General features: G+C 41.3%; 1 protein-coding gene across 19 annotated transcripts in view; it reads left to right on the forward strand.

The window, feature by feature from the left end:
- The window catches only part of SPATS2L (spermatogenesis associated serine rich 2 like), a 184,322-nt gene that overhangs the window by 40,916 nt on the left and 118,518 nt on the right, over positions 1-24,888 (forward strand). Inside the window, exon 1 of one of the 19 annotated variants that reach the window (XM_060410185.1) lies at positions 13,803-24,448. The exons of the other annotated variants lie outside the window; for them this stretch is intronic. The gene's annotated coding sequence lies outside the window, so the exon portion shown is untranslated. Of the gene's footprint in view, positions 1-13,802; positions 24,449-24,888 lie in introns of those variants that run through there. 19 annotated transcript variants of the gene reach the window in all.

Raw genomic sequence — 24,888 nt, forward strand, 5'->3', positions numbered from 1 at the left:
CTTATTAGTTTTCTTCTTAATCTCTGCAAAATGAAGGAACTCAACTTATTAGATTATCTCTGGGGTTTCTTCCTACTCCCAAATGCTAGGTCTGTCCTTTATTCAGAGAAACTGCTGCGCTAATTACAAGCTGCCATATGATGAAGGTGTATGAATAAGTATTCATCTTATCATTTGTAGTACATTCAAACCAACCCACTCTGAAAGACTGTCCTTCAATCTGTCCTCTGATACTTTGGAGAGAGAGACCTCCAAATGATCTAGTTTTTCCATCACATGTTGATTACCCTCGTTTTGAGTGTTTGGGGAGAACTTGTGCATGATGAGGGTCACATAACAGAGCATATAACGCGACTGCTCCAGTGTTTTGGGGGAACATCAGCAGTAGGTGGGAAGCAGTTGAAGGAGACAGTGACTGAGAACTCACTTCCACTAGAAAATAAAAGCCCCGCCAGCTGTTAACCCTGACAGCCTCCTCCTTTGTTATTAAGGAGAGCTCTGTCTGTCCTCGGCCAGGTTTAGCTCAGTGAGGCGCGATGTTGTACATTTTTTCTCATTAATCACTCTGGGTAGATGTCACAGTGTTAGAATCAGTCCCTTCTACCCGTAAACATACAATTTCAGAATGAGTTCACAATCAACATAGAGGTAAATTACAGTACACATCTGGGAGGCTGACTTCCTAATTCTGTAACTCCTGAATGGAAGTTGGAAAGAATATTGTGCCACGAGTTAGGAAAGAAACCTGACTCGGCCATGAACTTGTACAACCTTAGAGGTTTTTTTTTTTTTAGGTCCAAGTTTTTCCTCCTCTCTAAAGTGAGAGGGTTGAATTCAGTGGTTTCCAAGCTTCCTTCCAGCTCTAAAATTATATGAAAATGATCTACAAAGGCCATTTATTGTTGCCTACATGACTCTAGACCGAAAGCAGGGTGTCTGTTAACAATCCGGCTCTTATCTCTCTTGGTGCAACAAACCCTGTTTTCTTGTTTATGTTCCTTTTCTTGTGCCACACTAAATAATTTCCATCTCATTTTAGCATGCTCTATATCTAATGTATGATGTGTCTTTGTGACTAGTGAAAAAACAATTCTTAATAGCAGCTGCTTCTCTAGTTTTTAAAGCTATGCCCTGAGAACTAAATGAGAGCTAAATGTCAATTCAAAGATTCCTATATTTGTTATCATTTCTAACCTAACCTATAGAAGTCTAAGGCAAATCTGAAACAGAAAAATTCCTCCCTTGAGACAGTGAACTCATAGATATGTAGTATGATTTGTCCCTATAATTTAGAAGAAATTAGGATATTTAACATTTTTAGCAACATTTTTTTCACTATATACACTGAATATGCAAAATTGGGCCGCTGCTCATGCTTGCTGATCCTGCATTTTTAATTGTAGATAGCATATTTTAAAATTGAGTAATTATTTCAAATGAATCTACTGTAAAAGGAGAATCAGGTTACCCTAACAAAAGATTTTATAAATCAAACATTTGGGTGTTTTTACTTAATTTCTCATTTGTAGACTCCTGGTAGCTCAGATGGTAAAGAATTTGTCTGCAGTGCAGGAGACCCGGGTTCGATCCCTGGGTCGGGAAAATCCCCCAGAGAAGGAAATGGCTACCCACTCCAGTATTCTTGCCTGGAGAATTCCATGGACAGAGGAATATGGACCCTAAAGTCCATAGGGTCACAAAGAGTCAGACGTGATTGAGCAACTAACACTTTTACAGATATAGGATATCTGTTTTCTGTAGTAAGCACAGGAAACCCAACCGAAACAGGCCACGGTGGAGACTACTTATTGCCCACCCAATGCCCATTCTTTCTTTCGTCCTTAGTAGCCCACTCTGGGTTTATTCAAGGGGAAAGACTACATTTCCCAGCCTCCCTTGCAGTTAGGGGGTAGCCAATGGGGAAATTGTTAGCTGGGACTTTCAGGAAACCTCTTTGGCAGGAGTTGACTGGGATGTGTATTTCTTGACTCTGCTTCCTCTGTGTTTTTCTGTGGACTCTCCTTTCCGAGCTCCATGTGTGCACAGTGCGGCTGAGGACGCTTTGTTGTTGTTGCTGTGCTCAGTCGTATCTGACTCTTTGTGACCCAATGGACTGTGGCTCCTTTGTCCATGGGCTTCTCCAGGCAAGAATGCTGGAGTGGGTTGCCATTTCTTCCTCCAGGGGATCTTCCCTACCCAGGGATTGAACCCATGACTCCTTCATCTCCTATATTGGCAGGTGGCCTCCCCACTGCACAGTGTGAGTCCCATCACTTTCTTCTACTAAAGCCTAGCAGAAAGAAAGTCCAATTCCCCAGTAGCTCAAGCAAAACCCTGAACTGGCTTCTTCTTGACTTGATTCCTCAGTTGGAGTTGTGTTGAACCCATAACTGAGACATACAGAATCACGTGCTGATGGATTCATGGGAGCTCCCAGGAGAAGTGGGAAGGGATAGATACTGGATGATGACCAAACCACACATATTGAGTAGATCATTTGGTTTGCAGAGTTACACTCAATGATGATTTGGTCTTTGGATTCATTTTGTTAAAGAAATTGAAGGCCATACAATAAATCTAGATTAAATATAAAAATATATGTTTTTTAGTTTTCCAGATTAACATCTTGCAATAAGCCATATAACTTCCCTTTTTCATCACTGCCCTATTTATGGCCTTCTAAAAGGATAGAGATCAAAGTTTGCAAAAAAAAAAAATTTTTTTTTTAGACCCCAAATAACTATGTTTCCAACATAGCTTGTTGATGCAGCCGAGGACGTTGTCTCCAAACATGAAGTTATATAACGAGTTACAGCTAAATCAAATTTAAAATGACTTGTGATAAACCCTGAAAAAGTGGTACTTTAAAATAGTAATGTCAGCAAGCTGCCTATTATGTCACCATAATTCCAGTGCTCTGAGTTTAGGTGGAGGAGTCACTGGGCAATGACAGCAAACACCGTGGGCTGCTGTTTTGTAGGAGTGACCACGTAGATGTGATCTGGAAGTGGTTTACTGCAGTCGCATGATGGAACACAGCACACCACAAGACAGATGACTGTGGCCACGGTTCTGAAAATGTTCAGATGGCTTTCAATTAGTTTTGGGCAAGGCTGCTTCTTGCAGAAGCCAGTATTGATTTTTCAGAATGCCCCCATTCTGAAGGAGAAGGAAGGCCTGATCATGTCCATCCTTTGAAGCTACAGGAAAGTATCACTGGAGTGTGGGCTGTAGAAAGCTTTCTTGCAGTGGCCGGGGGACTGGCTATCTGGGCCGAAGATAGTAGGAACGAGAGTGTGGCCCCTGTGATTTAGAGATTTAGGTTTGACACTGGCTCTTCCACATGTACTTAAGCTCTTGGAGCCTCGATTTCATCATTTGTAAGATGGGAGTATTTGAGAATCTAGTGAGAGAAGGTGTTTACATGGTTCTAGCCCAGTGCCTCAGACCTATCCTACTTGCTCAGTAAACATTAACTACTTTTTTGTTTTCAGAGTTGTCCCTTGAAAAGAGGGAAGAGTGCTGAATTTTTCACTCTTTTCTTCTGAGTTTCATTAAGAAAAAAAAAGAAAGTGTGACAGTAAGGCAGCTGAGTTTGGGTCTGCTCCACCTGACGATGCTTTTACTTTGTTATATGGATACGGGCATATTGTAGGTGTTTTAGAGTCCTGTCCTGTACTTCTGATGCAAGTTGGTTGCAAATAGCCTTTTTGGAAGGAGCGTGTCATTGGATCACATCCAGGAATGACAGCCACCTGCTGTGGGAGCTGCAAGGACCTGAGAAGTCAGTGAAGCCTCCGGCTGCATGGTATCTTGTCAGGGACCCCTGAGACTCTATCTGTCTGTCATTTTGCATCTGCTGGGGAGAGTGAGCATCTCAGAGTAACAGGACCCTAGGAATGTAACCCTTCATTGTACAATGAGGGAACTGCAGCCTGGAAAGAGAGAGTAACTCAAAGGCCACACACAGAGTCAGTGTCGCAGGCAGGACCTTAAACCTGAGGTTCCTGATGCCCAGCTCAAGGATGACAGTAGTCCCTAGACTCCTGGGTATCCTCAAAACCACTCTTTCTGGTTTTTTTTCTAATTGCTGGTCTCATCCAACAACTGAAGGACAGGAACTCATTCCTTTCGGCAAGTTCAGTTTGTTAGAAGCCACCTTACTCCCTCCCAGAATGTCAACATCTATAGGACTTCCTATTGTGGCCACGTCATCTCCCACAAACGGAACCTACAGCTCCTACCTAGGGGGTCTAAGAGTAGCCCCCATGCCCACTGTTGAATGGAAGGCCTCACAGTTACTGTCCAGACAGACCCTTATTTCCAGCGTGGTGCCCCATGCTGTCTTCTTCTAATGTCTGGACTCTGGCTCCTTGGGTTCAGTTTCTCTAGAGAATAAACCTCCGTGTCCCACAGGGCTGGGGAGGGATGGCTGCTGGGCTGCCCTGAGTGGTGTGGGCCTGTCCACATCCTGAGCCTTCTGGGCCTCTCTGGGGGCCTCACTGGCTGGCTTCTCATTTGTGTTCTTTTCGCTGGCCTCTGCTGAGTCAGGTACACTCCTCTGTTTGCTCTCTACCTTTTACGATTGTCATGTCACATCTCAGCCACTTTCGTCTCCTCTACCATCTGTGGTCCTTTGGGGTTTATATCTTGTTTATTTCTGTCTCTGTTAATACAAGGTCCTAAGGTGGATCTGAAGCCCAGTGGGTAGTAACTGACCAGAACTGAATGCAGTTTAAAAAAAAATTTTTTTTTTTGAGTGTTAAGGACCTTGGCCCTCAGCAGTACAGAGAATGCATTAAGGAGTTCTTGGGTGTGAGGAGTTGCACTCAGCAAAGAATGCAACATACCTTCCTTCACTGCCGAGAACCTTCTGAAAAACAAATCTTATCAGGTTTTGTGTTATCGCCAAAAATTAACCTCCCAGCGTGGTTCACTATCACGTTTATGGATGTGTTTTGAAAATGAAATGTGCCACTATGAAATCAATGGCTGGGAATCAATGAGAACCACTGAGGGAGAGGTGTGTTTGTGTATTTCATCTGTAGCTGAACTCTTGCTGGGAAGAAGCGCTGAACATCTCTCAGTGTCTTTGTTTTTAGAGGCACCAGCCAGCAAGAAGCTTTCCTCCGCCTGTGTACCTACCAGGACTGCAGAGGAAGAAGTGTTTGTTAAGTGAACAAATTTAATGTATGGTAAATGTTTTTGTGACTCCTGCAATGTGTTTGCAATAAAAACAAGGCAAGATGCTTTTCAAACTCCTGAGAAAATAAAATTAAGTAAATGGCACATATTTTATTTTGCCAAGAACTAAAATTTTCTATTAAAAAAATAAATATATTAGCCTGTCAGTAATTTTTACCCAACTCCTGATGTATTTTAGTTAGTACCCCATTATTCCCAGTGTTCTGACATACATTATTGTTACCAAAGGGGTTCTCTAACATTGTATTCAGAATTGATGATTGATTTACATAGCTGTAAACTGAAGGAGAAGGCATGAGAAATTTTGTATTCACTCCTCCCCCCACCATCCCCAAGGTGAGGGATCACAAATTGAGTTTTATTTTGATACAACTACAGTTCAGCCTTGTGAAACCATGTGCTTTGTTGCTCATTCGTGTCCAGCTCTTTGCGACCCCAAGGATTGTAGCCTGCCAGGCTCCTCTATCCAAGGGGATTCTCCAGGCAAGATACTAGAGTGGGTTGCCATGCCCGCCTCCAGGGGATCTTCCCAACCCAGGGATCAAACCCAGGTCTCCCGCATTGCAGGCGGATTCTTTACTGTCTGAGCCATCCGGGAAGCCCTTAGCTAACAAGAATGTAGAACTTAGTGGTCCTGTGGGCTTCCTTCAGGAAGTACTGGATTCTGGAATTATCTGAGGAGTTTGGTTATAAATCCCTGCCCCCTTGACATAGTTCTTTAAGAGAGGGGTCTAGTTAGTTGTTTAGTTAATGGCTGCTTTCTGTTGTCTCCTAGTGCATTCTGAGAATGCCCTTCATATCTCTTCTCCAGTACATTTGGTCACCTCTCTGGTTTGGGTCAGTGCCTGTTTCAGCGTGTATCTCTGTTTATGTGCTTGAAGGAAGAACCAGAGATGAATGCGCTCCTGCATGTCCCCACCTCTTGCCTTGATGACATGACAACACCTCATGGTTTACAACCCGGAGAAGTATGCTTGTCTTCTGATTTGGTTTTCTCATGTGAGCAAAACTGCCAATTTAAAGATGATGGAAAAGGGCATACACTTAAAGACATAAAATGAGTTTTGCAAGCTCTATGTACAATACAGAACATTTTGGTTTTGATGCCACTGTATAACCAGCAGAAGGTTAAAAACAATAAAGCAAACAGTGTTTCCCTCTGTCTCTCTTAAACATCATCCAGATAACTGGTTTAGCTAGTTTTTTCCCCACTGTATTGATCAGTTGCTCTGGCCTTGTGCAGACACATTACAAAAATGCTCTTGTGAACCTGGTGCCATTTTTTTCCCCCTTAAACCTTTAGCTTTAGAATAGCTGGATTTAATGGCAGAGGGCCTGAGCCTACGTTCCTGAAGGCTCTTTTCCTCCCACTCCCTTGGAGAATGATGCATGATTAATTTTTCCCCTTCTCTTTTGATTATAAGAAAAATTGGTGCCAGCACACCTGAATTCAAGGGGTAGCTCCCAAGACAATTACCCTCTTGTTCCCAAGTCCCATGGGCCTGGGGAGCACTGAGGGCGAAAGGGTAATGAATTCATCTAGGTGGTGATAAGAGCTACATTCCAAGAGGATTAACAGCACAAAACCCCCTATTCTAGGAGGAAAAAAAAACCCCACGGAAAAAGCAGGGGGAGGGGGAACACCCACATTGACACACAAACATAGCTGCACAGGGAACTTTGTAGTGAGTGCTCAAAGCCACACTCCGATTTTAACTGTCAAAAACCGAACTACACTGACAAGAGCATCTACATATTGTACATGACAGAGACAGGCTTTAAAAGGCTGGGACCATCCTTGTTTATAGAGGAAGGGGTCTGGTCGTAGTCTTCACTTTGCCCTGAGAATTAGATCTGGCCCCTATCAACTGCCTCCTTGACCAAGACGCAGAAACATTTCCCAAATACCTTGATTTCAGACTTTTCAACCTAAGGGAGTGAACAGCGGGGAGAAAAAGTCCATGTTATTTGCTAACCACATCTGAGGATGGTTCTGCTAATGGAATTTTGGTCCCATGTAAACTTTCCTAAAACAGCACCATCGCTGCATTGAAATTTAGGATCTTGATTGTGCAACTAAAGTGGAGGTCCCTCGTATGTGTTTGGATGGATATATTTGGTGAAACGTAAAGGCAGCATCATTTCTGTCTGCTAATCAAGGGCCAGAACCAGCCCACACACATCTGCCTAGCTATTCCTCACTGCCTGTTAGGAAAATAAACCTCTCATTTTTCAAAAGAGGTCACTGCCCCTAAAGAGGAAAACCAGAGCACATGACTGTGGTCCTTGGATCTTCTCACCCTCTTCCAAAAAGCCTTCCCCATCCCCCACCCTCAATAGCTACCAGACCCCAAATTTTCAGACTTTAAATCTCAACACCACTTGTCTTGCCACATCCCTTCTTTCACAGAGAAATTTGACTTAGTTTAGCTTATCCCTTAAAAAAAAAAATTCTGAAGGTGTTTGCCACTCAGTCACTTTCTTCTTGAGAAGTAAACACGTAATCGGCACTTATGGAAGCAGTGACTTTTCCAAGTACCGCACCAGAGTCTAAAACAGAAATATACCACGCTATTGTAGGAAATGACAGCTTTTCCATTTTCTTGGCCACACTCTGGTCTTATCTTCATTTGAGAACATTCCACAAATATCAACATGGCCTTCAGTAAAGATGCCTGATCCATATTTTGCATGTCCGAGTCTATTGGAAATGTACCCTCTTGATGTCGTTCAGCCTTAATGAAGTTAAACATTTGCCAAGAGAGTCTGTTTTTGAGAGGAGTTGCTTCGGGAAGGCATGTTGCAGCAGACTGAAGCTTAGCTAACCGTGAATAAGTGTTTTCCTATGTCTATAATTTTAACACTGTAAATCATTACCTCAGACCCCATCTTTTTTCCCAAAGAGGAAAAAATGTATTGGTCAGACCATACAGCTTAGTGAAGGCTCTTTGTTCTTGGTAGAAACAGATACTGAGGCTTCTTACCTTCCTGCAATGAGATGACTTCAGCTTTAGCCGGAGACCCTGGTGGTGGAGCCCTAGGGCTGATGCGGTTAACCAGCCCCAGTATAGTCGTGTGCAGCCATCTCCCTTTGTTTACCTGTTTCAGCCTCTGAGGTCCTCACCGATGTGGGAGGCTACATATGGCCAAGGATTCTTGTTAATGTCTTTTCTTCTCACCTTAAGTAGTTTGTAGAAAATACATGTACCTTTTAACTGTCGGTAGATGTATTTTAAAGTACTTTCTGGGATCTTTGAGAAGATGCTTTCCCATTTAAGAGAAAATAGCCATGAGTTTGGGCTTTCCAGGTAGAGCTAGTGGTAAAGAATCTGCCTGCCAATGCAGGAGATGCAAGAGATATGGGTTCAATCTCTGGGTCAAAAAAATTCTTTGGAGGGGGAAATGGCAACCCACTCCAGTATTCTTGCCTGGAAAATTTCATGGACAAACAAACCTGGCGGGCCACAGTCCATGGGGTTGCAAAGAGTCAGACAACTGAGCATGCGGGTGCACGCGCACACACGCACACACACACACACACAGCCATAAATTTGGTAGTTATTTGCTGTGACCGAACAGACCAGATTTTAGCAACAAAGGCAGTACCTTTGACGCCTTGCCAGGGTTGTGTTTTGTAGCTAAACATGACATTTAGGAAATGTCAACCGTGAATGACTTTTTTAAAAACTGTAGTTAAGTGTGGTTGGATATACATACAATCCCCGACTTACAAGAACTTGACAAACAAGTTTCCAGGAGACCGAAAAGGCTGCCCTTCCTCCACCCTCTGCGTTCTCAGGATCCCTTTCATTTCTCCTCTTTGCCCTTCCACCCCCCTCCCTCCTGTCCTCTCAATGCCAGAGCCATTTCAGCACTGCCATGGAAACTGCCATGGAAAAACTTGGCTCTTTGGAAAAACTGTGGTTTCTAAAGTGGGCAAAGAAGCTGAACACAATGGGCACAATTGGGCCTGACCCCAGAGACAGCTCCTGGGCAGGGCCAGGTGGATGCCCCCATTATTCTCTCTAATGTGGTAGGAGTCTTTTAAGCTCCATTTACTTTTATTCATTTGGACTTTTTTTTTTTTTTTAAGATATGGGATGTCTGTGAGAGAAACGAAAAAGCAGCCTTCTTTCATTTGTATGTTTGTATGAACTGGGTCAGGCTACGATGGCCACACACACCAGCACAGCCCTGGAGTGTCGCTTAGCGTTGTATATCTCACTGTTGACAAAAGGTTTCCCCATAGGCATCTGTTCTTCACAGCTGCTTTGCAAATGGTGAGACTCCTAACTCAGTTTGCAACGTTTGAGATGCTGCAGGCAGGACTTTAGAAACTGCAAATTCAAATTTGGAATCCAGTTCTTGTTTTCCATATCCCACTGGGTGTGTATTTTTATACATGTCTGGGTTTTTGTATATACACGTGATCACAGCTCTGCCTTTTTAAGTGAAGCAAATATGTTTGCATATGATCAGCAAACAATTCAGAGACTCTCAAACCATGTCTGACCTCGATATTCTGCTATTTTTTAAGATCCTTGTACCTGGAAGGTGAAAATTAGATGAGGGGGTCTTATTTCATAAGCATTAGAGATTGAGAGTACTGTGTGTGCCTACAAAACACACTTAGAGGCCATGTTAAGATTTTGCAACTTGACTGACAAATACCTATGTAGTGGTTGGTTAAGAAATAAAATCCATGAATTATATTTCTGTTTACAGACCTAATTCCAACACTGATAGTAAGTTTACATCTGTGGTTTTGAATTACTTATAGTAAGTCAGTCCACTCTCAGTAAATGAGTATTATTTGTAGCTACAAAGTGTATTTGAATTTCATACCTGAGAGCCAGGTTCAGTAAATATTTTCATGTGATAACATTCCTGATCAGAGCCTAAATAACAATTCTGAAACTGAAAATGATAGAACTGCATAAAAGTACACTATACAGGTCGATTTATAGTAATAATAATGATGCGTCTAAACTGATTATCTCACTAGCAGTGAACATACAATGGGAGCGTCATAAGAGGTGAACTAGTGCCACTTTCCGAGATAGAGAATTTTCACATTTTACATAAAGCCAGAAGTAAAAATGCTTCCAAGAGAAAACATGTGTTAAGGATTATAACTGTTTTAACTTAGAAGGAAGGAAAAAATTGGTTTATCGCAAACATTGCTATTTTTTCTCCCAAAGTATAGAAACAGTTTCCATTGTCTGACTCCATGATGTCATGCTCTGAATATGAAATGATGAAGGAAATGGAATGATACACATGAATGCTAAGCTTATAAATTCCATTTAGTAGGAAATGAAAATCTGAAAACTTGATAAATATCTAATAAAACCTCAAGGATCATGGAATTATTATTTGCTAAAATCTTGTTCCTGATTAGAATTGTATAAAGTTCTACCAGAATATTTTCTTGAAAACTGTAATATGTCATCCTCCAAAATTCTTCAGAAATGTTGAAAGCTGTTCCATTCACTTTTATTGTATGGCCAGGTGTTGTTTTGTTTTGTTTTGTTTTAACATAGGTTGATCCTTCTAATATGCTTCACTTGGGTAGGTTACTACTTTTCCCAAGGGTAATTTCGTTGGCAGTATCTGTAGATTTATGCTTTGGGCTCTGCTGGAGTCTTTAGCACTGCTACTTAAGTGAGACCACTGAAAAATTAAGCCAGACCTAGAGTGTGTTGAGAAGACTTTCCCTATCTAAATGTCACAGGAGTTTGCAGGCTCTGACTCTTTCACCCTCTCGCTTTCTTTGGAGACAGGTAGGCAGTTACAGAGACCAACAATTTCTGCCTTTTGATAAACCTGGAAAGAGGAAAAAGGATCATGTAACTGATGTGATTTGTTGTTATTGTTGGTAAATGCCTCTTTTCTTAGTTTAAACAGGATTTGAAAAACCAACCCAGACCAAATTACTTTTCCCTTACTTTAATACACCCTGGATAAATTTTAAAGCACAGGTTGTATTTTATATAATAAGAATAGGGAAACTTTATTCCTATTTTGAATGAAATGACAACTATGGTAATTTGGTTTAAATCCATTTACATTCAAGTAGACCATCATCATGTTAACTATGAACTGGCCCTGGGTTTTAAAATCTTAGTAATTTTAAAGCATCAGTGTATGTACAGGAGCAGTACCTGTCTCAGAGTGCACTGCAGACATCATCTTTGAGAAATGACAAGGATAATCGGTTTGGCTTCATAGCTGACGGCACCCAAGTGCACAGAGCCTGGGAGAGACCTGCTTAACCACTGAGACAAGGAAACTGCCCTCATGTCAAGCAGCTAATGTTCTGTCACTTGCCAAACATTCTTGCTACAGATTCATGTTCTGAAATTTTCATGAACCAACTAGACACACAAACTGTGTGGTCTGGATTAAATAATATCTGCCTAAAAGGAAAGAAGTGAAGTTAGCCAGAAGGCCAGATGGCAGCTGTATTTTCTGCAGAACTCTATTTGGAAAGTGAGCTTTATGTAATTTTTGGTCATTTCTTACCATCTTAGGAGACCACTTTCAGAATGAGTCATTGAGGGATAAAGCACATAGATTTCAAAAAACATGAGCTGCACAAACGTAGGCTCATTGTTTAACCTGTCCACAGAATTATTGCTGTTTGATGAAAATGCTTGGATTTCTTTCTCTTCCAGCATTGTTATAACCTACTCCTCTAGCCTATCCTCTTTTTAAAAAATTTATTCAGCAGGCTGAATTACTGCAGAGCTAAACTCTGTTGCTTACAATACCGTGGAGTTCACATAAAGGAAAAATGTAGCTGAAAAGGTCATGGATTTATTACTAATCTTGTCTTTCACTAGATTATTCGTTTGAGTGTAGAAAACCAACAGTTGACAAGTGCAAATACACATACATGATGTTTCCCTTCTTTTTGAGGCAGAGTGCCATTTCATCTTCCAGAAAACTTGGTACCTTGGACTCATAAAGATTTTAGTTCATGGTCTGTGTTTACGAATTTTACTTTGAGGTTGTAGGGTGAACCCCAAGCTTTTCAATAGGAGCAAAGAAATATCAACCCACACGGAGATTACTTATCATAGCAATTCAAGATAGAGGAAAACATGAAGAAGTCAATTAATGTTGTTCATTTTCCAAATGGTGGAATTACCTCTAGGATTATTTTGTTTCTTTTCTTTCTTCCTTCATATCTCATTGGTTACAACTCTTGATTCTGTTCCCTCTAATAGACTTTTAGTTTCATACTTTTTCTCTCTTTTATTACCTGCATTCCCCTTGACAGACCCTCATGGTTCCTCATTCTAGACTCAGAACTGAGCAAACTAAACAAAATCCAAATTTTGTTCCATCCAATATGCATCCTAATCCCAGTGTATCTTCAGAAAACATTGATGTCATGGTGATGCTTAAAATCAGTCTGTGTTTTCCTGTTTTGTTCTACAGCACATTAGATGTAGATTGTCTCTGTCTAGATTTTATGGTTCAGGGTACCCTGCTACCTTCTCTCTTCTCTCTCTCATTCAATACCTGACTTTATTTCGTGCTTCTCTACAATGTGTTAGTGTTCAAGCCTCTCTTGCATTTCTGTGATGTCTGTACTTGGAATAAGATAGTCTCACTTGGGATACCCTTCCCTTTCTCCTTCTATTAATAGCTTGATAGACACCCACTCACCATTTCCTTCCAGTTCAATTTATTTAACACATACTGACTGAGCTATATATATGTTAGTCGCTGCTATTTGTTAGTTGCTCAGTCATGTCCAACTCTTTGTGACCCCGTGGACTGTAGCCCGTCAGGCTCCTCTGTCCATGGAATTCTCCAGGCAAGAATACTGGGATGGGTTGCCATTTCCTTCTTCAGGGTATCTTCCCAACCCAGGGATTGAACCTGGGTCTCCTGCTTTGCAGGCAGATTCTTTACCATCTGAGCCACCAGGGAAGTCCTGGTAAACACCTGCCGACTGAGAACGTGCCATCAAATTGAAAGTCACCTTACACATGGTATCGTGAGGAGTATAAGGCTGTGTAAAATGGAGTCATACTGTACTGCTTAAGTCTGTCTGGACCACACCAGACTGCCACATCCTCTTCTGAACTTCTAAGTACTTAAAGTCTAGACCAGAAGACTATGGAGTGGAGTGCTCAGAATAACCCCAGGGTTTGGGAGGAATCTCTTGGAACTTCTATTTACATTCTTTTGTATCTCTAAAAATTTCTATTTTGGAGTATTTTATAAAGTATAATTACTACAGAGATACATGTGTAACATTTACAAATAAATAATATACATATATTGGGGAGTCCATTTTAATAATAGTGAGTGATCAAAAAATATATAAAGCCTCAAATTCAGGACAATTGCATTGGGGTTTTCGAAGGTCAGCAGACTGGCCCGTCCAGACCCACTCATTCTCTCATTCAAAACTTGTTTACCCTTCCCCTGCAGTGTGCTGGGCAGCTTGAGAGAAATCAGGAGAGATCAAAGTTTTAGTTTTATTCCTGATAAAAGCTCCCTGGAAAATGTGACTTTAGATCGGGACCGGGATGGTTTGCTAATATTTCTCCCCTGGGGTTAGCAGGCAAGTCACAGGCAAAGTAGAGAGACAGAGGCAGCGCCTTTTCTACCTCCCTCCTTCCCACCCAGGGGTGCACACAAAGCTTCCAGTGTGACCAACAGCAAAGGCTGGTGGCTTCTGACAGAAGGGAGAGGTGGAATGGGGCTGTTTGCTTTATTCTTTCAAATGCACGTATGAGATAGGCTACTCCTTCTTGGGGGAAGGAAAGGAGGTAGCCGGTAGAGAGAGGTGGGCAGTTGTTACTCCCTGCTCATAAGTATGCCGCTGTTGCTTCAGATTTTGAGTGAGTGAGTGAGTGAAAGTCGCTCAGTCGTGTCTGATTCTTTGCGACCCCATGGACTATACAGTCCACAGAGTTCTCCAGGCCAGAATACTGAAGTGGGTAGCCTTTTCCTTCTCCAGGGGATCTTCCCAACCCAGGTATCAAATCCAGGTCTCCCACATTGCAGGTGGATTCTTTATCAGCTGAACCACAACGGACACCTCCTAATAAGATTTTCTATTGTGACCAATCTATCTCCCTATGAAGGAGCACTCCTCTCTTTTACCACAAGAAAAAGCAAAACACATAAATCCCGTTGATCTGATTTTGAATTGTGTGCTTGAAGGTGTAAGATACGCCTTATGTGACCCTGCTCCAGAGTTGATTGCACAGAAAAGAGCCCTGTGTGCCTGTGTATGTATTTCTTTGGAAAGAATCGTGTGGCTGTCCATCTCATCTAAATACATTGTACAACACCTTTCTCAGCTGGACCAGCCCATGCTCCACTGTGCACACTCCGCTCTCTCACCCCCCACCCCCAGCTGTTGCTACTATTAAATTTTGTAGTCTCTGGCACATTGTGGAAGGGAAGACATAGATCAAAGCATGTGGTCATGAGAAATAAAGCAAAGAGAAACCAAAGCTTGTTGCTTCTCATTGCTCATAATCAGAAAACAAATTCGTGTCATGAGGGAGAGATGCATGGAAAGCATCTCTGGTCCCCAGGCGAGGGACCTTGTTGAGGTCATCTAGTCCATCGGCACTCCTTCCTGACTCACAGGGCAGAACTCTTAACGTGATATCCTAGAAGGTTAAAATCTGCCCAGTTAAAATCTGTAAACATCTACAGAGAAAGATGTCAGAACTACCCTCAATAACTAATTAGGATGATTAAGAGTGGTTATATGTATAACTGATTCACTTTGCTATACATCTGAAACTAATGCCACATTGTAAATCAAATATACTCCAATAGACTTTTTAAAGAATAAGAAATCAATTAAATGTAGTTTATACATTAAAAACAAAGATGATTAACCTGGGGCTCAGCAACCGCCATTCTTGAAACTTTCAAGGTTTTCTTGCTTCAGTTTTAAATGGTTTTCTTTCCATAGTGGACAGGACAGTTTATCACCATCCTTTGTCTGATTCAGTGATATTCAATTGACCACTAGATTTATGACTGAATAAACCAGTCCATTCATGCATCTACTTTTGCTTACCTTGACTGTGGTACCTGTCTATATCTTCCCCAATTTGGTTCCCACTTTAGTTGTGGAAACTAAATATAAAGATGATAGGATGGTTTCTATGTGCTTCCATGTGATTCTCCCATGTACTCAGCTTTAAAAACACAGTGCTCACTCAGAACCAGCTCTTTACCTGTCCATTCAGGTTTTTAGGGTATTAGGATTTCATACCTAGGTCTTTAAGACAGAGAAATCTTTTTAATCCAAAAATATGAATGCTGAAAATTTCAGGAAGGCCAGTTCAGAAAATGGTTTGACTAAAATATTAGTTAGGGTTCTGACTTGGCTGCTGTGATAAATACCAGACTACAGCGACTTAAAAACTTGCAAGTTGATCTCTGCCTATGAACAGTCTAAGTGTACAGGCTGATGTGGAGGCCCCACAGTGACCAGTCTTACTATATTGTTGCACTGCCATGCTGTCTTCATGGCTTCCATTTCAAGATCTTATACACCAGCCAGCAAGAAGAAGGGTACAAGGGGAAGTGGAAAGCACCAGTCTTTCTTTTTAAGAGTACAGCCAAGAAGTTGTGCTTGGGTATCCCTTCCTTTCACATCCTGTTGGCCAGAATGTAGCTACATGAACGCTGAGCTGCAAGGGAGGCTGGAAAGTCTGTCTATGACCTGGAGGGTCATGTTCCCAAGTGAGACTGCAAAGTTCTATTACTGGAGGAAGAAAGAAAGATGGATTTGAGAGACAATAGTTAGATCTGCACCTGGCTTGGTAGGGCTAGCCTAGAGAATCATGTTTCAGATCGAGAACCATGACTTCACTAGGGAACTTGTAAGCTGCGGAGATGATACCTAAGGATATGAAGAAGGAGAGAGTCTTGCTGGATGTAGAAGCTGAGACTCCTGGATAAGCTTGGTGTTGCAACCTTGTGGGTTTCAGGCCTGGAGGCATACCTCTCCTGCCACTGGGAGAGAAATTGAAGCTTAATTTCAGAAATGTCTTTTACTACTGTACAACTGAGTTAAAATAGATTTTCTAGGAGAAGTTTCCAGGCTAAATAGGTTCAATACAAAGCCAAGACCCCACATGGTTCCGTTACAGTGATTTCAGGCTATAAAAACCATGCTGCCCTCTTGCCCCTAGGTCCAAATCATTCTCTGAACGGGGCAGTAACATGTATTTGAGCCCTGTCATGATAAAAATACAACTTTTTAAAGTGCTAGCAAGTGAAAAATTTTGAGTTTAACAATTGTAGTACTGCTACCACCCCATTGTAAGGTCTGCATTCTTTAAGAATGTTCTAGGAAAATAATGGTGAAAAAAACACTTTGATGATTACAGTGCTATACATACTCCATCTGGGACTTGCATGTCATATTTGTTTACTTGATTAGCCAGGCGCTTTTTCCTGTTAGTGTCCACATTCATCTTTTCCAAATATAACCCTGGTTTTCATCTTATCCTGACAAGACCAACCTGGATTTTGACAGTCACACTGATTTTTATCTATTTAAACTGCTAGAAGCCAAATCTGATTTTGTCCCTGGCTTTTGTTATTGAGAAAATTAATAAAAAACCAAGGCAGAATTAGATCAGGAACATCCATTATTTTAACCAGGAACAAAAAAGAAATATAATGCTCTAAGTATTGGATTCATTTGAGTATATAGGGGATGTTAAGAATTCCATTTAAGTGTGTTTTTCAGCTGATCTTGTACTTGATATACAAAATCAACATTCTCATTGCCTATTGTATAAATAATAATCAGGTAATAATAAAAACTCATTCGTTGAGTGTTCAATTTATATCTTCCCAGCACCAATTTCTGTGGTCAAAGTTTTAGCCTTGAATCGGTGGCACCCAAACTGTATGGCTGCTACACAACAGAGGAAAGGTTACTTGGGAGCTTTGGAAGAAAGAAAAGCAATCGGTTTCTACTTCAGCACCATTATTCCTGTCTGTGTAGACTGTGCATTCTCAACAGGGGCTGCATTTCCCTCGTGGGGGTGAAAACTGGCGCTTGAGGATGTAGGTGGTAGAGTGAGACAGCTGTGACACGGGATAGTCAGAGATGCTACCATGCCAGCCTCGAAGGTGGGGTGGGGGACACAAGCTGTGGAATGTGGAGAGACTCCAGAACCTGGCAAAGTGAGGGACCAGATCCTCCTCTGCAGTTACCGGACTGTAAGGTAAAAATGTGTGTTGTCTGAAGCCCCTTAGTTTGTGCTCCTTTGTTCCAGCTGCAGTAGAAAATGAATGCACTCAGTTTTCTCTCCTGTTCACTGAGAAGAATAGAATGATACAAGTCACAGGTTTGTTGTAAGCATTACAGAAAATAATCTGTGAGTGGTACTTAGCATAAGGAACATAGTGACCCACTCAAGCCTTGACAGTACTCATACGGGCAACCTCTGTGCCCTCAGTGTACTTTCCCATGCCGAGGTTGCCGAGAAGTGTCTTTCTCTGATTATTTCTGATTATTCTGATTATTTCTCTGATTATTTTGACAACAGTCAGACCTTCAGCTGACTCTGTCACTTTAAAGGGACTTGGTAGATAGCTCCTCAGATTTGTCATGTATTGATTTTATTTTTAAAAATTTTATTCAAGCAGAGTTGATTTACGATGTTAATTTCCGCTGAACAGCAAAATGACTCAGTTTTGTGTATGTACATTCTTTTTCATATTTCTTTTCATTTTGGTTCATCACAAGACATTGAATATAGTTCCCTGTGCAATATAGTGGGACCTTGTTGTTTATCCATGTCTATGTACTTTCAGTTTGCATCTGCTAACCCCAAACTTCCAAGGCACCCCTCATCCTCACCCTGTCCTCCCCTCACCCCGCCTCCCCACCACAGCCCACAGGTCTGCTTCCTGAGTCAGCTTCTGTTTCATGGACACGTTCAGTTGTGTCGTATTTTAGATCACACGTATATGTCATGTCGGATGGTGTTTGTCTTTCCCTTTCTGACTTACTTCACTTAGTATGGTCATCTCTAGTTGCACCCATGTTACCGTAAATGGCGCTATCTTCTTTTTTTATGGCCGAGTAGTATTCCAGGGACGGGGAGCCTGGTGGGCTGCCTGTGGGGTCGCACAGAGTCGGACACGACTGAAGCGCCTTAGCAGCAGCATTCCATTTTATATGGGTACCACATCTTCTTTACCCATTGATCTGCTGATGGACGTTTAGATTGTTCCCATGTCTTGGCTCCTGTAAATAGTGCTGCTGTGAACATGGGGAGGGGATGCATGTGTCTTTTCAAATTATAGTTTTGTCTGGGAATATGCCAAAGAGTGAGATTGCTGGATCATATGGCAACTCTATTTTTAGTTCTTTGCGGAACCTCCATACTGTTTTCCATAATGGCTGCACCAATTTACATTCTCACCAACAGAGTGAAAGAGTTCCCTTTTCTCCACACCCTCTCCAACTTGTATTATTTGTAGACTTTTTAATGGTGGCCATTCTGACTGGTGTGAAGTAGTACCTCATAATTTTGATCAGCATTTCTCTAATAATTAGCAAGAATGAACATCTTTTCATATGCCTGTTGGCCATCTGTTTGTCTTCTTTGAAGAAGTGTCTGTTGAAGTCTTCTGCCCATTTTTTGATCAGGTTGTTTCTTTGTTATTAAGTTATATGAGCTGTTTGTATATTTTGAAAATTAAGCCCTTGCCAGTTGCATAATTTGCAACTATTTTCTACCAGTTTGTAGATTGTCTTTTTTTGCTCTCTTTATGGCTTCCTTTGCTGTACGGAAGCCTGTAAGTTTGATTAGGTCCCATTTATATTTGCTTTTGTTACATTGCCTTGGGAGACTGACCTAAGATAATCATCATGTATTGATTTTCTTTCAACTGAGGGATGTTCTTTTCAGCACCTTTTGAGTATCACTAACTCTTAGGTCCTTCCTTCAAGTAGTTCGACCCCCATTCTTTTCCCCTCTTCTGATCTGTCTGAAGCTTTGGTGAGGTGGTGGAGAAAGAAACTCCCAGCAGTGGTAGTGAGGAGAAAAGGGCCAGCTGCCAAGCACCCTGGTGAGGGAGGGGGAGTCCCAAGTGGGCTGCCATTCCAGAAAGACACTCCAACTTAGAGCCTGACTGTGCTGAGAATAATGAACTTGGATTGTTTTCTTTTTTTAACTTAAAGACTCTGTGTATGTGTGTGTGTGTGTGTGTGTGTGTGTGTTCATTCTTGTATGCTGTTTTTTGTTGGTTTTTTTTTTAATGACTGAGAAAATCCCACTGAAATGAGACTCCTCACAATGTAGCATTCACTGACTTGCTTCATTAAGTCAGTTGGGTTGAGCCTAGTGTGAATGAAGTGAAGGCCACAGGTTTTTCTCTCTTTGTTGAGTCAGTTGTTTTCACAGAGAACAGCTTTTGCATTATCACAGGAAAGGAAACCAGTGGAACTGTATCCCTACTACTTAAGTGCTAAAACTATGTATGTTTACCTATGGTTATCTTTGAGTCTTCACAGCATCATTGTAAAATAGATATTACTACTCTCACTTTGTGCTGAAGAAGGGGGTATATCTTCACAATATCACTCTGAAATAAATAAATAGATATCATGACCCCCATTTCCAGCTGAGGCCCCAGGGGTCCAGAGGATGGCAACTGTATTGGCTTGACTGGGACAGCGATGTGACCCACTGTGTGGGGCTGCTGCTAGCTGGTTGCCTAGGCAAGTCCTTTCCATTGAGGCCTTGTTTCAAAACCTAGTTTTTAGTCTTCCTGGTCCATACACTGGACTTTTTCTGTGAGCTCAGAGATGCTTAGACTCTCTAGTGATATTCTTGGGCTAACATAGTTTTTCTATGTATGATGGATCAGCCAGAAATCTTATGTCTTTATTAATACAGCATTTCTTGTTTCTAAGGACCAGGAAGGACATCCTCTTTCCAAAATCAAGGGCTCTCAGACTCTTATTGCCCTTCATTCCAGTCTGATCCCCTCAGTGTCCCTGAGTTATTCCTGAAATATGCATCCGGCCATTTCACTCCCTTGAAGGACCATTCAGGGCCACCTTGCTCCCCTCTGGTTAAAGCTGAAGCTCCATTACTTAAGTCACAAACCTTTCTCCCTTTGGAGTCATCGCCTCTCTCTCCACTCAGTTTTAGGGATATTGAACACCCCCATCAGCCCTGAATCTTTTTTGCATCTGTGCTTTGGTTTATTCCGGTCCCTTTGCTAAGATCATAGTCTTCCTAGTTTTTCCCTCTTCACTGTGACCCATTTATCTGTCTATTTCAGGCCACAACTTAGACCTAGCATCCATCTGGAAGCCTCCCCGATCCTCCTAATCTCAGTTATTTGCTCCCACCCTCAAGTCAAAGTCATCTAATAAAACTTGCGCTTCCTCTGTAATAGTTTGTGTTGACTTGTGTCCTGTTTGTCTATCTGGTAACCCTCACCAGAATCAAAGTTCTCTGAGGCCGGGTCCATCTTTCATTCACTATTACTTTTCTACCTAGTACTTGTCACAGCCCGCATATTCAGGAGGTGCTTAATAAAGTTTTCTTGACTGAATAGAGAATGAAAGACCTCTGTTGAAGCCTTTGCTTTGCCACTTTCTAGGGTGTGACTTTTGCTTTATATGTAGGAAACTGTAGGCCCTCAGTTTCCTCATTTATGAAAAGAGAAATTTCATTGAGATGATATGAAATTCTCTCCAGTCATGAACATGTGGGGATTGTAATGCAACTCGTTAGCCATCCAGAAGCTATAAATCAGTAGTCAGTCATATCTTGCAAATGATACGTTGGGAGCATTGCCACGGAATTCATTTTTTGAACATGGATTGACTATTTCACTTCATCCACTTATATGTATATTAATAGTCAGTAGATTCATACTTGTTCTTGTGTTGATTTTTCTGTCCTTAACTCAAGGGTTTATTTTTTGCCAGAATACTCTCTGCATCTATACTGATAGAAATATCTGAAAGGAGCCTTTGAAGCCTGAGAAAATGACAAATTCTGTTTATGTCCACAGTTTTGTTCTTATGTCCACTAATTTTTTACCTAGAGGGACTTAATGAAATCTTTTGCTGTAGTAATAATTTCAAGTGAAGGTAATTAAATAAGCCATTATATGAGAACAGCACTATCAAATAACAAAAAGATCTGCAAGTTTTGCTGATTTTTTTTTGGTGAACTTGAGTTGGTAATGGACATAATACCATATATTAACAATGTAGAATATTTAATATGAAAATGAAAGGGGAAAAAAAGAGAACTACCAACATGCCAGCTATAAGAATATGAATATGAAATGTTAATCATTGCAGTGACTCACACGTGATGTCTGCTAGTTTATCCCTTATGAGGGAATCCATGTCAAACTACAAGACTGCATCTGAGCTTAAGGATTTTGGAGGCTGCTTCCATGTACATTCTTAGCGCTTATTATCATAGGAATAAGAATCTTAGCATGTCTCAAGTACTTCTTGCTACTAAATTAAACATGCTTAGGTATTTCATTAATATTTATGTGTAGTAATCTGAAGTAGTAATTTACTAAGAGTTTCTATAGGTGCAATTAATTTTTCCTAAAATTTGTTCTCTGTTTCCTGGTAATTATGACTAATTCAAGACTTAAAAGCTGAATTTCAAAATTCTTTCTTTTTTTTTTTTCCGAGCCTGCAGCACGAACCTCACTCCTGCTGACCCTGGCTGTGCCCTGCTCACCCCTCAAAATTATTTCTTAACATTACTACGAAGCCTTGCTCAATTCAGTGTTATTAAAATGATATACCTGATGGGTTAAAACAGCAATAACATAAGTATTCTAGGTAAACTCACTACAAATACATTTTATTTTCTGTTTTTAACTGAAAGTTATCTTGTCCAATACAGAATTTCTTTTATCTTTGGACAAAACTGTATATGGCTAGTTTATAGGCTAATTACCATTAGGGTTCTTTTCCTCTTACTTTTCTATATTGTTGCTTATGTAGCAATCCATGATGATCTCTGACCTTGTGGCTCAGCAAAGCCTGCTTCCAGGTCAGCTGGCCATGACCTTGTTTGGACAGAGCAGTCTTTTAGCAGCACATCAGGAAAACATCAAAGACAAATGCATTTGTTGTTCCTCTACTTAGAAGTTACTCTAAATCACAACCAGTGAAAATGATTTAATGACTCAAATACTTGGTACAGGAACTTTGAATGAAAATCTATATTTTAAAGAAAGTAAGAGTGTATCTTTATTTCATGTGGAAAATTGTGGTGGTTTATTTGAAACAGCTTTTGCATTTTATTATAGATTACTTAAATTACTTTTCAAAAAGTAGGCTAGAAAAATTAACAAAGTAGTCCTCATATTTACATGTTCTACCCTCCAATACTTTGGCCACCTCATGCGAAGAGTTGAATCATTGGAAAAGACCCTGATGCTGGGAGGGATTGGGGGCAGGAGGAGAAGGGGACAACAGAGGATGAGATGACTGGATGGCATCACCGACTCGACGGATATGAGTTTGAGTGAACTCCAGGAGTTGGTGATGGACAGGGAAGCCTGGCGTGCTGCAATTCATGGGGTCGCAAAGAGTCGGACACGACTAAGCAACTGAACTGAACTGTTGAAAGTGAATTCCAATTTTTATGCTAAACATAGGGTATATGGATAAATAAAGTATAGTTCAAATCTTGAAAGTTACTCATCATTTTGATGATCAACTGAATATTCTAAATTTGGCCATATTCTTTTAAAATGTTAATTATTTCCATCACTAATGTCAGTGATTCTTAATGGTGGGTGGTGAGGGTCTATTTTGTTTTATTATTATTATTTTCAATGAGTGATATGGGTTTTTAATTTTTAATTAATTAATTTATTTCATTACTGGCTGCACTGGGTCTTCTTTGCTGCCCGTGGGCTTTCTCTAGTTCTGGTAAGCAGGGCTACTCTCTGGTTGCGATGCACAGGCTTCTTATTGCAGTGGCTTCTCTTGTTGCAAAACACAGGCTTTAGAGCATGCAGGCTTCAGCAGCTGAAGCGCATGGGCTCAGTAGTTGTGGCTCACAGGTTTAGTTGCCCTACAGCATGTGAAGTCTTCCCAGACCAGGGATCGAACCTGCGTCCCCTGCACCGGCAGGTGGATTCTTTACCACTGGACCCCCAGGGAAGTTCAGGACTGTTTTATAGACAATGTAGTATGCTATCTTGTTAGCTCTGATTTTTTAGATTACTTAATTTGAAATTTCAAATAGCATTATAGGAAAATAAGAAAGGTTTTCATTGTCAGAAGATTGAGAAACCTGTTTTAACTAATCTGCAGTTAAGAAAAAGTTGGTCCATGGCAGAATAAACTGAAGAAAGCTGAGCGCTGAAGAATTGTTGCTTTTGAACTGTTGTGTTGGAGAAGACTCTTGAGAGTCCCTTGGACTGCAGGGAGATCCAGCCAGTCCATTGTAAAGGAGATCAGTCCTGGATGTTCTTTGGAAGGACTGATGCTAAAGCTGAAACTCCAGTACTTCAGTTCAGAACTGAAATGAAACAGAAGGAAATGAGTTGTTCCCACGGAGCAGGAATCCAGACGTGCTATGAGAGTCAGAAGTGTGAATAGCCAAAAACGCAGGGAAGGACGTGTTTGGAGAAGTTAAAAGGAAGAAGGAAAGAATACAGTGCCCAGAACAGTTCTTTGCAGATAGCAAGCACTCAATAAATAGTTTTGCACAGATAAATGAACTTAGACTACACAACCATATGAAGCAGGGGTCTAATTTACTTCTGATATAGAGTACAGAAGTGACACAAAGGTGGTTAGTAGGGGTGTGGAGAGCCTTAAGTTCTTTGGGCATCACTAGAAGTCTTATTCATGTTTAAATGAAGACAAATCTTAGATACCAGTTTGCCTAACTGACGTTTTCATCTTTAGAAAGGTGAACAAGGGTGGCTCAGTGGTAAAGAATCTGCCTGCCAGCGCAGGAGATCTGGGTTCAATCCCTGATCCAGGAAGATCCCACGTGCTGAGCCTGTGCTCTAGAACCCGAGAGCCATGGCCCCTGACGTCTACCCAGCCTAGAGCCCCTGCTCCACAACAGGAGAAGCCGTCGCGATGAGAAGCCCGCGCGTCACAACCAGAGAGAGCCCCCACTCTCTGCAACTAGAGAGGAGCCTGTGTGGCAAGGAAGACCCAGCACAGTCAAGAATAGACACAAATTTTTAAAAGAAAAGAAAGGTAAAGAAGATGAAGGAAATGTCTATTTGGGGATCAAATTTTAACCAAGAAGAGATTGCCTGGTGAAGTGTAAGTGGAAAGAATGTGTGTCCATTTATTCAACAGATATTCAGTGGGCATTTGCCGTGTTCAGGCCCTCGGAAGACAGTGGCCATGATGTCATCTTAGCTTTCGTGATAACCAGGGAGCGCGGGACATACGTGCTGTGGACTTTAGGAGGGAAATTTCACGTGGTCAAAGTAGATGTGATTCTATAGTCTGAGACTCTAAAAGAGAAGATGACAAAGGAAATGAGAAACCCAGCCCTTAAATTCAGATTAGGGCCCTTTCTGTGTGCTCCCAAAGCTCCTCAAAACCCCTTGACAAGTCCAGTGTCAGGGCTCAATCATAATTCCCCTGCACTCATCTCTACTCTGAAGCTTTATGCTTTAAGAACTTCC

This window comes from Ovis aries, chromosome 2 (genome assembly GCF_016772045.2).
Source record: "Ovis aries strain OAR_USU_Benz2616 breed Rambouillet chromosome 2, ARS-UI_Ramb_v3.0, whole genome shotgun sequence".
Lineage (NCBI taxonomy): Eukaryota > Metazoa > Chordata > Mammalia > Artiodactyla > Bovidae > Ovis > Ovis aries.